Below are 16,224 nucleotides of genomic sequence, written 5' to 3'. Positions count from 1 at the left end.
CCATTTTCCATAAGCTGTGAGCCACAGGGCATTGATGCATCTGAAACCACTGTGTCGTCTTCCTCTCTAGTGTGTATTTTTCAGTAATTATTTTATTTTGTCCTCTGTGGTTTTGGACTCTGCTCTGAAGTAGCTGAAGCCGAGCTATCCTATGCATTCCATTCTTGGGAACCTCACACAAAAGCTAGTATACAAGGGCTACGTATTATCATGGTTTTTATCTTGTGAAGATCTTTCAGCTTTTCAAGAAAAGGACTGATTCTACCTTGAGCAAGAAGGAAAGGAAGATGGCTTAAGTAATACAGGGCTGATCTGAAGGTCTATGGTTCAAACCCTCCCACTGATCCAATGTGGGTGAATGCTATGGTTGTATGTGATGGAATTGTGGTCGAGCCAAGCAGTGTGACATAATGGCTGGGGCCCTAGCCTAAGGCTCTGGAGACCTGGGTGCTGTTCCTGGCTCTGCCACTGACCTGTGTGACCTTGGCAAGTCACTTCCCCTGTCTGTGCCTCATTTTCCCCTCCCACCCTTTGTCTATCTCTTGCTATGTGTTTGTATGGCATCTACTGCAATGGGGCCTTGGTCAGGGCCTCTAGTACAGCAATACCAATGATTATAAAGGGTCTGATTCTGCTCTCAGTGTTTTTTACACTTTTCCAGAGGAGCTATTTATACCAGTGTGAGAGGAAAACCGAGCTGATGAGAGTCTCTCATCAAAATCTTGGTCCAAGTTCTCTGCTGTTGTTAATGGTTGCAGCTCCCCTGACTTCAATGGAGTTTTACCCATTTATACCAGCAGAGAACTTTGCCCTTTGTTCTTATTCATACTAACTACCCTGGAGCTGATTCTGCTCTCACACTGACTTTACACCTGTGTAATTCTATTGGCTGCCATGGGCTCACTCCTGATTTACACTGTTATAAATGAAAGCAGCAATGGGCCCATTATTGTCATAAACACAAATAATTCCTGACAGCAGTATGGCTCAGCCTCCAAACTGGGAGGAAATGATCCTACAGCCTGGAAAACTGAGGAGAGCTCTCTGGTTCTGTCTTAGATAGGTGAGCAAGCACATCTAACCCATCTATCTGTCCAATGATCATCACTGTGACATCTGAGCTTGTTAGAGAGTTAGTAAATCCACTGGGTGATCCAGTCCTGTCCCTTTCACGTCTTAAATTTAACCTGTAAAAGAAACAAAGATTGGGCTTCTGTCTTTTTGATTAGAAGTTCTGAAAGATTTTTTAAAAAAATAATAATCTGTTTTTACTTTAGAAAATCAGGTCTTATCTACCTTGGAAGTTTCTGAAGAATTAGTGAAACTATGCCATACACAGGAGACTGAACAATTGGGATGGGGAGGAATTTTTCATCAGACTGTTCTGTTTTATTAATCTAATTTCAATGCTCAATGAACACTTTGGAGAAAGTACATCTTTGTTAAAACTCTTCAACTAAGCCAGTGGCTCTTTCCAGATTACTGTTCCCCTTTCAGGAGTCTGATCTGTCTTGCGTACTCCCAAGTTTCACCTCACTTAACAACTACTTGCTTACAAAATCAGACATAAAAATACAAAGGTATCACAGCACATTATCACTGAAAAAGTGCTTACTTTCTCATTTTTACCATATGATTATAAAATAAATCAACTGGAATATAAATGTACTTACATTTCAGTGTATAATATGTAGAGAAGTATAAACAAGTCATCGTCTGCATGAAATTTTAGTTTGTACTGACTTCGCTAGTGCTTGTTATGTAGCCTGTTGTAAAACTAGGCAAATATCTAGATGAGTTCATGGACCCCCTGGAAGACCCTGCTTACCCCAAGAGGTACACGTACCCCTGGTTGAGAACCACTAAGCTAAGCTGCTGAGTGCCTGTAAGCACATGTGAATCTCCCAAGAAGTCCTCCCACAAAACCAGGGAAGAGGGGGCTTGACATTCCTGATATTTCTGAGGTGAAAAAAAAAGGAAATAAAAAAAAAACTAATTTTTTTGTGGTCATCTTTATCCATCATACTACTGTGACAGTCTCAAAGTAGGGATGGGGGAGCTTGAAAATAGAGGAGAGTCTTTCCTATTGAGGGGGCTTGATCTCCCAGTTTGGGTTGAAGAGGTTTTTCATGGAGAGAGAGTGACCTCAGATGTTTCTGTCTAGGACGCTCAGTCCTTAAAGGCACAGTCCCCAATACCAAAGTTTTCTCTCCCCTCACTAGTCCTGCTGTCTCTGCGGTATGGGGTGAGATGGCCACCACCAGCCACACCACACAATCTCTGCTCCAACAGCGCCAGACAGTCCAAGGTGCTTCCTACATGTCTTGGTCCAAGTCTGCACTAGAGACGATTTGCCCATATAGCTATTTGGCAGAACCATCTAGTGTAGATGCAACGTATGCTGGCAAAAAATGCTTTTGCCGGCATAGCTTATCCTGGTTTGGCAAGCGAAATAAGCTATAGTGGCAAAAGCACTTTTTAGCAGGTATAACTGCATCTATACTAGGGCTTTTGCAAGTATTGAAATGTCATTTAAAAAAAACCCCACCCCTAACCGATGCGATTATACCAGCAAAAGGTTCCAGTGTAGATTTGGCCTTGCTTGGCTCTGTGTTCTGTATGCACTTGTGGGTATGCACTGTGGTACATTTCCATGTGTTGTCTGGCTGTGTTGTGAATTCCATTGGAGCAAGTTACACCAAAAGTTACAAGTGGCTAGTTCACTTTTGGTATGGAAAAGTGGGTGTGGCTTTCCCAACAGGAGGTGTGGCCAGGGCTACATCCTGAACTCGACATGTTCCCTGTATTTGCATAGGACAGATATACATTTCTCCTTCTGCCCCTCTTTGTATCTAATTCTGCTGCTAATGAGAGGTTATTGCGCTTCGGGGGACGATGTATTTGCTGAATGGGCTGATGCCAAATTGAAATAGCCCATTCTAGTGATATGCATGTCATATTGATAATATATATTGACTTATTTCTAATCCAGATCAAGACCCTGTTGTGCTAGACACTGTTCAACACATAGGAAGAAACAGCCTCTGCCCCATGGAGCTTACAATCTGTTGGCAATATGGTCCTGCTAGAACCCCTCCACATTAGGTCATAAGCTCTTTGGTGTTCAGGTTAATGTCATTGAATGGAGGAGCTCTGGTTTCCAGCTGATTGACTTTGAATAGGCCTAGGTGCTTGTGATGGGAGATAAATCTTGTTAGCTTAACTCTGCAGCAGACGTTACTGGTTGTACAAAACAATCCGCTGTTTTCCAACTTCAGCATTTGTGAGACCGCTGTTCTGGAGCTAATAGGTATGCGTGGCTACGGCCGGATTGAAATGGGAAGCGCTAATAGATAAAGCATGCAGCGCTCTCTCTCTCCACGTAGGGCTTGATTTTCAGAGGGGACAAATATCGTCAGCACCCAGGGACTTCAATTTGAGATGTGGCTGCTCAGCACTTCCAAATATCAGGCCCCTACTGTACAGAGTGTACAGCACTCGCTCTTCTTATCCCCTTCAGACTGACCTTTCTCACAAGTTATCCTCTCTGCCGGGATTCAGCACCACAGTCCCACCCTCATATTGCCTGTGTGAATGCTCCTGCTGAAACACCTGCTGGCTCCCATGCCTGCTCCCTTGACACAGCAAGAGGGATCTCCCGTTTGACATGATTGCTTTGTTATAGGCAAACAGCTGCATACTGAGTCTCCAGGAGTCATAAATGAGGCTACTTTTACTACATTTGAATAAACGTCACCTTTTCCTTCTATGAAACATCTGCCTCGCCCTATTGGAAATTCTTAGTGAGATGACAGGTGCAATTTACTCTTTTCTAGCTTTGTTCCTCTTCTGCCCTGCTCACGTTTTTATTGTAAAGGGAAAATCTGGTCTCGTGTATTTTAAACGTTGAGTGTTTCCCTTTGTTTGGGGTTCACGATTTTTCATTCCTGTGTCTGTGTGTTTGTTTTGTGACTTTGTCATGTGGGGTTTGTATGTGGAGTGTTTGTGTTTGCTTAATGTTTTTAAAAGGCATCTGTGTGTATCATGAGGTATCTCTTACCGGCAGGCAGCCAAAACTTAGGGCATTTCTAAGCAACCCATGGTGCCCTCTGCTTCAGTACCTGACTGTTATCTCTGCCAGGCAATAATGAATGTGAATAATCCCTAACAGGCGACACCCCTCTGCAAGACGCATAGCACACGGGCATCAGGACATATGCTCATACCTATTCGGGGCAGCTATTTCTTTTGGAACTTTCAGGACCAGATCCTAAGGTGGTGTAAATCAGCATAGCCCCATTGACTTCAGCAGAGCAGCGCTGATTTACATCAGCTGAGGATCTGGCCCTCAGTGTGTTGATCAGTGTGAGGTAAACACCATCTCAGCATCCCCTTGAATAAGGCAGGACGGTCTTTGGTTAAGGCCCTGGACTCAGGAGATGTGGTTCAGTTCCTGACTCAGCCACAGATTTTCCTGGGTGACTTCAGGCAAGTCACTGATCCTCCCTCCCTCATAGGTCGTTGGCTAACTCTAAAGAAGATAGCGCTACTGCAACTTTAAATTAGATTGTGATCAGAGAGCAACATACCTCTTTCCATTCTTCCCTTCTCCAAGCCTGGGTTCCAATCACACTATACTTTGAGGGGGATCCAGACTCTACCAAGAAGGAGCACATGGATAATTATTCCATTTAACAAATGGGAAACTGAGGCACAAAGGTATTAAGTGATGTGGCCAAGGCTATACATTGAATTAGTGGCAGAGGCAGGATTAGAACTCAGGAGTTCCTAATGCCCAGGTTGGTATGCATGCTGCCTCTTTGGAGAGCTGCTGGATGTGTTGTTACGCAGCACAAGAAGCTCCTCACTAACATCAGAATAAATCAAACTGTCACTTGTTCTGTATTACTGAGCTGCTCAGCCTCTTGTTCTTCACTGGGGTTCAGAGCAAAGGAGATGGTATCAGATTCAGATGTCTCCTGCGAGCTGCTCTTACATCTTGCCAAGTGCCCAAGTGGAACCTAACTCTGCAGCATCAGGCCAGAAATACTGAGGTACAGCAGTGCCAGGCTGGTGCCAAAGTACAAAAGGGCATGAACATTTATATGGCAGGCAAGGTTACAGTGAGGATGCAGTAGGACTCAATTCATTGTTGGGCAGTCTAGGGTCAGAGATGATGCAGAGCAGGCAGGTGTATGAGTTCAGTCGGACACAATTCCTCTCTGGGTATGGCAGGATCACTCGGAGGGAGAGGTGCAGGCAATACAGAAATGGATCAACTTCCTGTTCCAATTCCAGGCAGCTCTTGCTCCCCAGTCAGGCAGATATGACAGTGCCCCAACTTTTCCAATTGCTCCCCCCACTCTGAAACGAGGCCGGGAAGGGGCTCAAAACCCACAGTTTTTAACAGTAAAAAGCCAAGGTGCCAATTGAAAAAGGAGAAATGAGGGGGCTTGAGGTACTCATCAGAACCAAAACTTCCAGGGGAACCAGGACTAGTACGGAACAGGAGATGGAGGATCGAAAAAATGGAACCTTCATCCGCAAATGAGCTTGAAGCAGCAAAACCGCCTCAGGGAACATGTGCTGCTTGGCCAATTTCTCTTCAGAGTTAAAAAAAGCAATCTCTCAGATGCCAGTCTGCCTCCTGCTTTCCCGCCCTGTTCAGCTTGTCGTCTGGAACTGCCGCTCCAGCAGCTTTTGCTTTACGTTTCATTGGTGGACCTCAAATCTCTCCCTCAGGACAGGAAAAGCGGTGGCAGCTGGGACATCAGCTGTCAGGGCCTGGTGGGGAAAGAGGGCCAAAGCCACGGCATCTCTCAGGCTGGGTGAAGCTCATGAGGGTCAGTGCTTTGGTATGTGCTCAACTGGTTGAATGTTCAGCCCAAGCCTCTCAAAACCTCTCCTTCCTGAGGATCTTATGGGAAGAGACTTTCTCACGTGGCCTCTACCCAGCTAGAAACTAGAGGGGGGGGGGGGTGGACCCACTAATCAAAACTCAGTTCAGACTCTCAGAGTGATGGTTCTAAGGGGTTCTTGTCTGATCAGACCCAGTTGCAGAGCTACTCAGGAACATGTGCCTCTGAAAGACAGTGTGCAAACCACCTCTGAGCCCCATCTGGTGCTCCCCCTACAGGGATAATCGCCTACACTTGATTCCTCCCCTTTTTGCCCTGTGCCAGTCGCATCTCTGTTTGTTCTCTGTGTTTAATTTTATTTTAAAATCTCTTTATTGTCTTGTCTGTTTATGGCCAGATTAAATTAAAACAGAAGTCAACAGGAAGAGTCTATTTATTTGAATGGGCATTGAATTACACTGTAAGCTCTTTGGGTCACTGACTCTCTCGTGCATTTGTACAGTGCCTAGCACAATGGGACCATTATCTCACTTGAGCCCTGTGGATGCTACTGTAATACAAATTAAAGTAATAATTAATGTACACCAGCCAACCCCTTTGGCAGGAGGCTTGATAAATAACATTATTGTCATTGGGCAAAATGTTCAAATGCACATTAGGGATTTAGGAGCCCATGTACCATTGAAAAAATCAATGAGCTTTAGGCTCCCAAGTCACTTATGTGCTTTTCAGAATTTTTCCCATTATCCTGATAAACTCAAATTAATAAAATTCTAGCCACTCTCCAACAAAATAAAAAAATGGTGGTCATCTCATCTCTGACTGTACAGAGATTATTAATTCCTTGTGCCATGTAATTCTCTTTATCATAGAATCATAGAAGATTAGGGTTGGAAGAGACCTCAGGAGGTCATCTAGTTCAACCCCCTGCTCAAAGCAGGACCAACACCATCTAAATCATCCCAGCCAGGGCTTTGTCAAGCCGGGACTTATTTCTATCTAAAAGAATTACCTATCTAGTGTTCTCTCTGCATCAAGGTCAAGTCTGAGAAATTATTGTAGACCTAGAGAAAATCCCCATTCTGATGATTTATGGCTTAACATCCAGGTTCTAATAGACAAGGCGGAGATCATATCCACCCAGGCATTCAACCTCCACAACCCCACATTCTAAAAGCTACAGGGACTCTCTGATGGGAAACTAAAAATGTCTACATAGCCATCTGCCTCTCTTTTCAATAATCCAGACTGCCCTGTGTGTCCAAGATCATCTGCAGTCATGTGAGGGACAGGAGGGTGGTGTGTGTAAAAAAGGGGTAAATAACTCTTACCCATTCAGTCTGCACCCTCTCTATATCATTTCCCAGTTTAAAGCAGCAGGGAGACATGTCACTTTTCCAGCTTGCCACTAGGGGATAGCAGTGCCCTAGAAAGATGAAATGTCCGATCTTTCTGAATCCCAGGCTGACCCATGTTCAGTGCTAGCAGGTCTTGAAATTGTCCAACTGCTGGCAGTGGGTGAACTCAAAGAGATCCAAGCACTGCATTCTCTCCAGGGAAATGGAAAAATCACCTGGAATGATTATGACTGCCATGAGGAGTAAGATCCTGGTCTTGCTCTCACTGAAGGCAACAGAAAACCATGCATGGGCTTTGATGCAATCTCAAAGGAAAAAAAAGCTTAAAACGAGCTAGCTGTGATTTTGAGCCTGGGCCTTTCAGATCAGGCTCTCTTGTGAAGACTCAGGGATCTGTTCTCTGAAGAGTCGGGGATGTGTTCTAGCCCTGTTGAGCAAGCATTACTGTTCATGTTCCCAATGCCACCGTGTGGGGAAGATCCTTTAAAAGAGACATGAAGTCGTAAATCCATGCAAATCATTTAGGAATCACTATTTTTTTTTCTGTCTGAAGTTGATTTAGTGCTGGCAAACGATACTGGATCAACAGCCCTAGAGACTGGGACACAGCATGGATCCCAGGAGTGCTAGCTTTCCCCATACTGCCCCACCCATGTACTTCCACCCTATTCTGGAGTGGGAGTTCATTCTCCCGAGCCCATTCACTGGAGAGACTAGCACTGTGTACCTGCCCATGAGCAACTGGACTAGGACCATCAATCTCATTTCACATCAAAAAGGCATCAGATGGTCACAACTTTTGGTCGCTCCCCACCTGGTCTGGCTTTGAGCCAGCAGCTCCATGTCCCCAGTAAACAATCCTCTAATCAGTCAGCCTCCGCTCATGGTCCTGCACTTACACAGCATCCCAAAGAGCATAACAAACTGATGCATGCACCTCTGGAGGTGAAACAACACTCAGTAATGCGACACAGCTGCAGCAGCATTACACAAAAGCTTAGGACAGGAAGGGAAGAAGGCAAAGAGAGCTGTCAAACCAGCAGCCACAGCAGGAGCTCAGATCAGAGAGACACTTCTCGGCCATGATGTAGAGGGGCCCTGATCCTATTTTAGGCACTCACATGGGCCCCATGACCCTAATATCTGAGCACCTCCCAATCTTTAATGTATTCATCCTCACAACATCCCTGAGAAGCAGGGAAGAGCTATTCCCTATTCTACAACTGAGGAATTGAGGCACAGATCCACAAAGGTATTTAGGATCCTAACTTCCTCTGAAACCAATGGGGGGCAAGGTGGGGGAGGTAATATCTTTTATTGGACCAACTTCTGTTGGTGAGAGAGACAAGCTTCCGAGCCACACAGAGCTCTTTTTTAGATCAGGACTACAACTACGCTGTATACGCTGTAATGAACGGAAGTTGAGGAGCTTTGAGGCCTAAGAGACTTAGGAATCAGTGGAAGTTTGGAGCCTAAATAGCTTTGTGGTTCTGGGACTAAGTAACTTGCCCAAGTCACGTGCAGTGTGTGGTGGGGCACAGGACCTCCTGAGTCCTACGTAGACCACGTTGAAATACTAGTGCGATACTAGTCAGTGCTCATGGCCTACCGGCACATGGTGTGACACCCAAGTTGCCCAAGAGCTCTGCTTGGGGAAACTGGGGTGTCTGGACAGAAGGCCTCAATTTGCTGTGCTCCTAGCTGCCCTTACTTGCACCAGTTGTAGACACATTCCCTACTGGCCTTCCCGTCCCCCACCTGGCACTGAATTTCCCTCTAGCTGGCGAGCCAGAGGAACGATAGGGAGGTGTGTGGAGTGGGGAAGGTCATCCATGGACTCGTGGGCATGGCAACAATTGGGGCTCAACTGAACAGCTTTGCAGAGGACCCGAGACTGACTGAAACCAGCCCTCAGAATAGTGGCCAAGAATTTAGTGACTGTGGATACCTCAATATTGGGGGGGCCCAGCCTGAGGTGCCTTACAAGGGTCTGATATTCAGAGGGTGGGTGCTCAGCACCTTCTGAAACTAGGCCCCTTTCAAGTGTCTCTGGTTGGAAGCCCCACAACCCAAGGCACTCCAAAGCACTAGCCACTTCTGAAAATCTTGGCCACTGCATCCAACTGACCCAGCAGAGGAACGTGAGACAGGCATAGTGCAATGAACTGAGTTGGAATTCAGCCAGGACTCTGGGATGGCGAGCCCTACCCTTGCAATATGTGCCCTGGGATCTCTCAGAGCTGCTTAGGAGCAAGACTTAGGCTTTGCAGTCTCACCCAAAAGGCAGCTGTCAGGAAATATTTAAATAAGCCTTCAACTGGTCTCTCGTCCGGAACAGGGACTATTGGAGCTGACGTGGCAGGCCAGCCCTAATAACCGGTGATGGATGGATAGATGATGAAGGAGCACGGTATGGGGGCGAGAAAATGCATTTGCTGCTCTTGGATTCAGCCACATGCTCTCTGCCAAACATATTAGAACAAGAAGAGGCCCTGAGAGGCGCCAATGGATATTGGGTTTGTTTTCCGCCCTGGCTCATTGTGATGCATGGGCAATGTCGGCCACGACTGAGACTTAGCTGTTCAGACAGCTCTCGGTTGCTGTTTTTCAGCCTCATGTACAGAGATTGGAGGGGATGAACCTCCGCTCGCTCCAACATCAGCACTCGCGCGCTTGCTGCAGTTACAGTAGCCGCCGATCTCTGTCTTGCAGGATTACAGGGCAGCTCACAAGGGCTGAATACAAAAGGGAGTCAAAGATGCCGCAAGCTCTCAGTCTTTTCACCCCCATCCTCTCCCCTCTGCTGCCAGCCCTGAATGGCTTTTTCCTATCAGTGTCTGCAGGCAGCCAAATGTATTAACTCTCTCCGTAAGCCCTGAGCCTGCAGCAAGAGAGAAATCCCTTCAGCTCTGCCTCGCTGTCTCTGTATCGCTCCGTTATCTCTCTGCCTCTCCCCTGGCTTCCAGTCCAGCTATGTTCTGCAGCACAGCTGCTGCTAGGAAAAGATGTCAGAGATCTGGAAGGGGGTACGCAGAGGCAACAGTCACATTGCACAGAAGGAAGGAAACCTTTTCTTTTCAGCTCTCCTTTTGTTTTGCTCTGGTTCTGCAGGGCTCGCTTTGAATCTCGGCTGCAGTAATGGGGGAGATGAAATGACTATGGAAGGAGAAGGAAGAGAAACAGGGAGCGAGGGAGACAAGGGGCTGTACCAGAGGGAGGATGCAGGAAATGGTTTTGTTTTAGGATGACCTCCTTATCTCTTAGGAGACAGCTGCTTCTCAGGGCCAGAGGCAGTCGCTTATCTGCCTGTGGCACAGATTGATTCATTGATTCATTCGCTTATCTGGCGCCTGTGTAATTGAATATTAATTTCTGATTGTTATTTTTTGCTCTTATCTTTGCCCTTTTGTCATATTCCAGGCTGTGGGGAGGAAGAGGAGTTGGGATGGAGGGTGGGGAAATAGACCAGGACACAGGGATGAACGTGCCCAGCCTAGATGAGACAGAATGCTTTGCAACTGTGGATGTAATGAGTTTGTTGGGGCACAGGCCAATAATGCAGACTGGAGGTGATTCTTTGCAAGGGGAGTTGAACTAATCCCTCATTTGGTTTCACAGCTTTATAGAGTTTAAAGCCTGAAGGGACCATTAGATCAAACTAGTCTGACCTCCTGTATATCACAGATCATTACATTTCATCCAGCTACTCCTGTACTGAGCCTAATAACTTGTGTTTGGCTAAAGCAGATCTTCCAACAAGGCATCCACTCTGGTTGGAGACATCAAGAGCTGGAGAACCCACCATTCCCCTTGGCAGTTTGTTCCAGTGGTTAATCACCCTCCCTGTTAAAAAGTCATGCCTTATTTCCAGAGTCTAATATCACTTCAGTCGCTGGATTGCTGCTCTCCTGTCTCTTTATACATCAATGGGTTTAGATGCTGGATTTTCAGCCCTGGTGACTGAAATCCTCAGTGCACAGCCCAGGTACAGAAGGGGAAGTAGCAGGCCAACCTTCTGCACTGTGCATCCTGATGTGGAGGGAGCATCCACAGGGACTGAGGGACTGAGAGCTCAGTCCAGTGTCCACAACCCATTCAATCTTTAGCGTCTCTGCTGAGAGCAAACAGCAGCTGTAGCTATATGAGCTGGGACAACAGTTAAACCTCCTGCTTCAGGGCATCAGCAGATGGGCTCGGAAAGCAATTTCCCCCACGGTGGAATGATTGTAGAGGTTTATAGTGATGTGTACTGCAGGGGTTTACACCTTCCTCTGAAGCATCTGGCATTATCCAGCACTAACTGGTCCATTGGTCTGATCCAGTATAGTAGTTCCGATGGTCTTACATCTGCTAACGTGTGCATGTACTCTGCAATGGGGATAGTGGCTTTTGTGATATGGACACTCATCCATTAGGAACAGAAGTGACACCACCACCTCCTTTCATGTAGACAGTGGCCAGCTAGGAAAGATTTTTGGTGACTTTCACCCTCAGTTTGGTAACCTAGAGTTCAAAGGCTCTTCAGTCCATTTCCAATCCCACAAGCCAGGCTCTGCCCCTGCTTTCCTTTGACTGTGTATCATCTTGGCCAGGGCATATTATGCAGCAATCATAAAATCAGGAGTGGCTTGGCTTTGATCCTCTGACAACTATCACTCTGCGTTCACTGCAGGAGACAGAGTGGACCTTGAACCCAGCAACACCCATCCAGGGCTACACTGTAAAGTTTCTAATCCTTCCTCAATTGAGTTTGGTCCAAATTCTCATAGCTCTGCAGAGATTCTAACCTCATCAGTTCCTCTCTTGGCATTCCTTGTAGGAGAGCACTCAGTGCCACCCGTCCCTGAGAGACAGGCATTTGGGGTTGTTCTTTTGTCAATTATGGTACGTACCTCAGCTATAGGAAGGAGATTTATCTCTGTATTTGTACCTGGTTCCAGCAGGCTCAAGAGGCTCTCCCCTGGTTCCTTTCTAGTGAACCACCACCACTTCTCTCCCTCTATTGTAACTCTCTTTGGCCATCACCAATTCTGGGCTCCCACTCCAGACTGGAGGGTGACACTTCTAAGGATGACACCAGGGCTATTCCGTGGATCAGCTAGCAGGAGACACTTGGAGCCTAACTCTCCTCTCACACCAATTTCACACTGCTGAAGCTCCACTGACTTCAGGGTAGTTACTTTCTAATTCCCCTCTGTAACACCAAGCCCCTTGCTTTGCAGATGCTTGCTACTCACACCTTGCCATAGTGAGAGTTCCAACTCCATGAGCAAGAGTCCTGAAGTTTTATCTGCTCTGCGACATGCAGCAGCATGAACTGAGCTGCTAAATCATCCCACCAGCTTGTCCTCCTCGACCTCCTAGAAGAATGATTTTCAGTTAGTGCTTGGCAAACAGTTCAGACAAAAAATCAGCCCCTGCTTGAGCCAGTCTTGTTGGAGTTCAGCAGATTAAATCCAAAGATGATGATACTAGTGATATTTGGCACTTCCATAGCACCATGCATGCAAGCGGAATAAATTGTGGCCACTTACATGAAAAGACACGGTTGCCAGGGAGGATCGAATCCTGGAACTTCTGCAATAAAAGCACAAGCTGTTCTGCGAAATAAGTTCCCTGGTAGCAAGTAGCAGGTCGTGGAGTCTCTGGGTTCAGCCACTAGAGGGAGACATAATCACAAGCACTAAACTAGTGCTTTACAAGAGGCTCTGAAAATGACATAGGAGGGTAGGTATCAACCTCTCTGTGCAACCATTTGTCCATCTGTAAAACGAGGTCAAGTGATTTACTGAAGATGAACCGCAAGTCTGTGGGAGAGCTGGGGACAGAACCCTGTTGTTCTTGACTCTCAATCCCCGATCTTAACCATTAGGCATATAAGGGCCTGATTCTCTTTTATATCACACTGGCAATGTCATGGGACTTAAAGTACTGGCACGCACATGTATGTATGTGTGTGCAGGCGCATCACTGACCTTTATTGGAGGAAACCAAAACTGCTCGACTGTGTGTCATAGTCCCTGTGTTGCTAACACCCAAGGGAGATTCTCCTTTCGCTCAATTGAAAGGGATCTGCAATTTCAAAGCAGGACAGTGTTGGTTCTTAATAATAATTTATATCCAGTCTAAGGCCACTTTCCATTGCCAGAGTGGTGTAAAGGGGCATAAATATACATGAGTCAGCCCTATATGTGTTTAAAGAAATAAAGAAAGATCACAATTCTTAATGAGCTATTAATGTCAGCTCCAGTGCTAACCTGAGTGTTTTGTATTTGGGTGAAAGATTTCTGCCTCAGGGTCCAACCTAGCTTCTTCTGTATCACTCACAAAGCAACATGCTTGAGAGAGTTCAGATATATCAGTATACTGGAACATATTCATGGCCACACAGGAACCTCATGGCTATCGCTATGCTGACATCACGGCCATTCAGAGGTATACAGAAGCAGTGAAAATTAGTGCCAAGACCTTCCTGCTCTGAAATTACAGACCCTTCTACTTGAGCAAAAGGAGAAACCCACTTATGTGTTAGCAGTACAGGGCCTATGATACACAGATGACTGAGCAGTTCTGGTTCCATTGATAAGGGTTAAGTTCATTACCATATAATAACCCACCTGCCCACTCTGCCTACCATTTCCCACCACAAATAATGATACAAAATCCTCATTCTTCTTCCCCAGAAAGTGACAGAAACTATAGGATCTCAAAACCCCTCCCTGCTTTTCATTACTCTCTGTTGAACTACCGGGAAGATGGAGCTGAACTGATTGATGGGTTTAATTTGTGCTGGATGGTGCTGTTCTGACACCAACAAGAGAAATGACGGATGCTTTTCCACTGAACGAGTGGAGTCTGTCGGCAAAGTTGGGACACTTGGGAAGACAAGCTGTGTGAAGTTCCATCTAGATGGTCAAGGAGAAGTGAAGGGGGAGAGAGGGAAAGAAGGGAAACACGGTGCAAAAAAGGAGTGGATTGGTGTAACAATGAAAAGCAACCAAGAAGAAAAAAACCCACGTGAGGTGTAGGCCTGTGAAATCACAAGTCAGAAGCTAGAGGAGAGATCGTTGCCAGATCAACAACCCCACCCCTACCTGCTGCTGCTCAGGCTTTCAAAATGCAGTGATTAGCACTGGTAAGAGCAAGGACCAATCTGTGGTTCTGGACTGAAGATTTTTGCTTCTTCCTGATCAGTTTCACGTGCTCTTGGCCTTATGGCTCTCGGTTTTCTTGGGCAGCAGCATGGCCTGGATGTTGGGCAGGACACTCCCTTGAACAATCGTCACTTTCCCAAGCAGTTTGTTGAGCTCCTTGTCGTTAGGATAGCGAGCTGCAGATGGCAGGGAATGATTCTGGTTTTCTTGTTGTCCCGAGCAGCTTTGCCGGCTAACTCGAGAATCTCAGTGGTCAGATACTCCAGCACCGTGGCCATATACACCGGGGCTCTAGTCCCCACCTGCTCAGCATAATTACCTTTGCGGAGCAAGCGGTGCACTCAACTCACCGGGAACTGCAACCCAGCCCACGAGAAGCGAGATTTCGCCTTAGCCCTTGCTTTACCTCCTTGTTTTCCTCGGCCTGACATTGTAAATCATGAGCCAAAAACTCCTACGCTTTGTTGCTGAGCACACTTCTCACCCCAGCTCTGCCAGTGCATCTCAGGCTCCTTTTGGTCTTATATATTTGTAGAAGCTGTGTGAGAATTACAGCAGGACAGGGATACCAGTCCCTCTGCCTGCAAGCTCCTCCAGTTCAATCAGCTCCTTCCCCCCTCCCCTGTGCCCCCTGGATCAGATCAATTACCTTTCCTAGCCGCTCTCACAGTGTCTTGTGCTTTCTCCCAGTACTGAAGAATGCTTCCTTTTCTCAGCCTCATGTGCTGCTCCCATGGTCCCAAAGACACTTGCACTTCTCTTCTAGCGCACACCTCAGCCTAACAACCTCGGAGTCCTCTTGCCTGCACAGCTCGCTGTTGATGCAAGGTAGCAGCCTCTGTCCAGCACCAGCCCTGGCATGGCAATGCTTGCAAGTGACGAGCACGTTCTGGAAGAAGGTGAAGTTGCACCTATCTGGGGAAGTGCTAAGGTGTCCTCCCATAACTGCTACACCCCTCTGCCCACTGCAGTGCCCTCGTATCGGCAAATGGGCCAATAGGGGCTGAGGTGGGGGAATTCTCTGGCCCTTCTATGGGCTATGCTCATCACCTGTGAGTATAAGCAACTTGTTGTGGGGCTCTCCCACTAGGAACACCCGCAGCAGACAGAGGACCCCAATAGCCACCAGTTCCACATCTCTGAACCTGCTCCCAGTGGCTATTCTTTCTAGGAGAGGGAGGCCCAAATCCTTTCATGTTGAGCACTACGACATTCTCTGGCAGTCCACAAGCTATTTGGCTTATGCTTATTCCTTGCCATCTTAGCCATGACACTTAATTTTGTCATGTGGCTTGGAGAGGCAATGCCACTAAAGCATCGTTGTGCCTTCATAAGTCTAGCCCTGCCTAAGTCTTTCCCAAACAGGGATTCTCAGCCATGCCAAATTATTTGGAGGTTTTTGGAGGAAAGGGCAGCATAGGCTATAATTAAACAGGGCCCAGATCAACCAGAATCTTAGGAAATTTAAATAAAAATCAGGCCCTTCCTATACATCTTGTCTACTTTGTTCAAATCTCATAGAGACTCTTCTGCCCATTTCCCCACTGGTTTTGGATAGGCTCTTGGGCCCTAATTCTGCCAAATAATGGGCACAAATATGGAAATCAGTGGGACTTGTGTCCAACTAACTGATAGCAGAATTGGGCCTTTGTTTTCTCACTCTCCCTGCTGTGTCGAGACCTCTCAGATTGCCAAGCCCAGATTTCAAAGATCTGTCTGGCCATCTGTCCCGTGTTCACTGCCACAGAAGCTGAATGCCGACATTAAGGACTGTGCCCACATATCTATTCAGGGGACACCATCACAGGGCCCAATCACATCAGCCACATTATCAGAGGCTCGTTCACCGGCACA

The 16,224-nt window shown here is 46.7% G+C and overlaps 1 pseudogene; it reads right to left on the bottom strand.

The window, feature by feature from the left end:
• Nucleotides 1-405: 405 nt before the first annotated feature.
• Nucleotides 406-14,996, bottom strand: LOC140918574 (histone H2A type 2-C-like; annotated as a pseudogene).
• Nucleotides 14,997-16,224: the final 1,228 nt, after the last annotated feature.

This window comes from Lepidochelys kempii, chromosome 10 (genome assembly GCF_965140265.1).
Source record: "Lepidochelys kempii isolate rLepKem1 chromosome 10, rLepKem1.hap2, whole genome shotgun sequence".
Taxonomy (NCBI): Eukaryota; Metazoa; Chordata; order Testudines; family Cheloniidae; genus Lepidochelys; species Lepidochelys kempii.
This window is presented reverse-complemented; position numbering and strand designations above follow the sequence as displayed.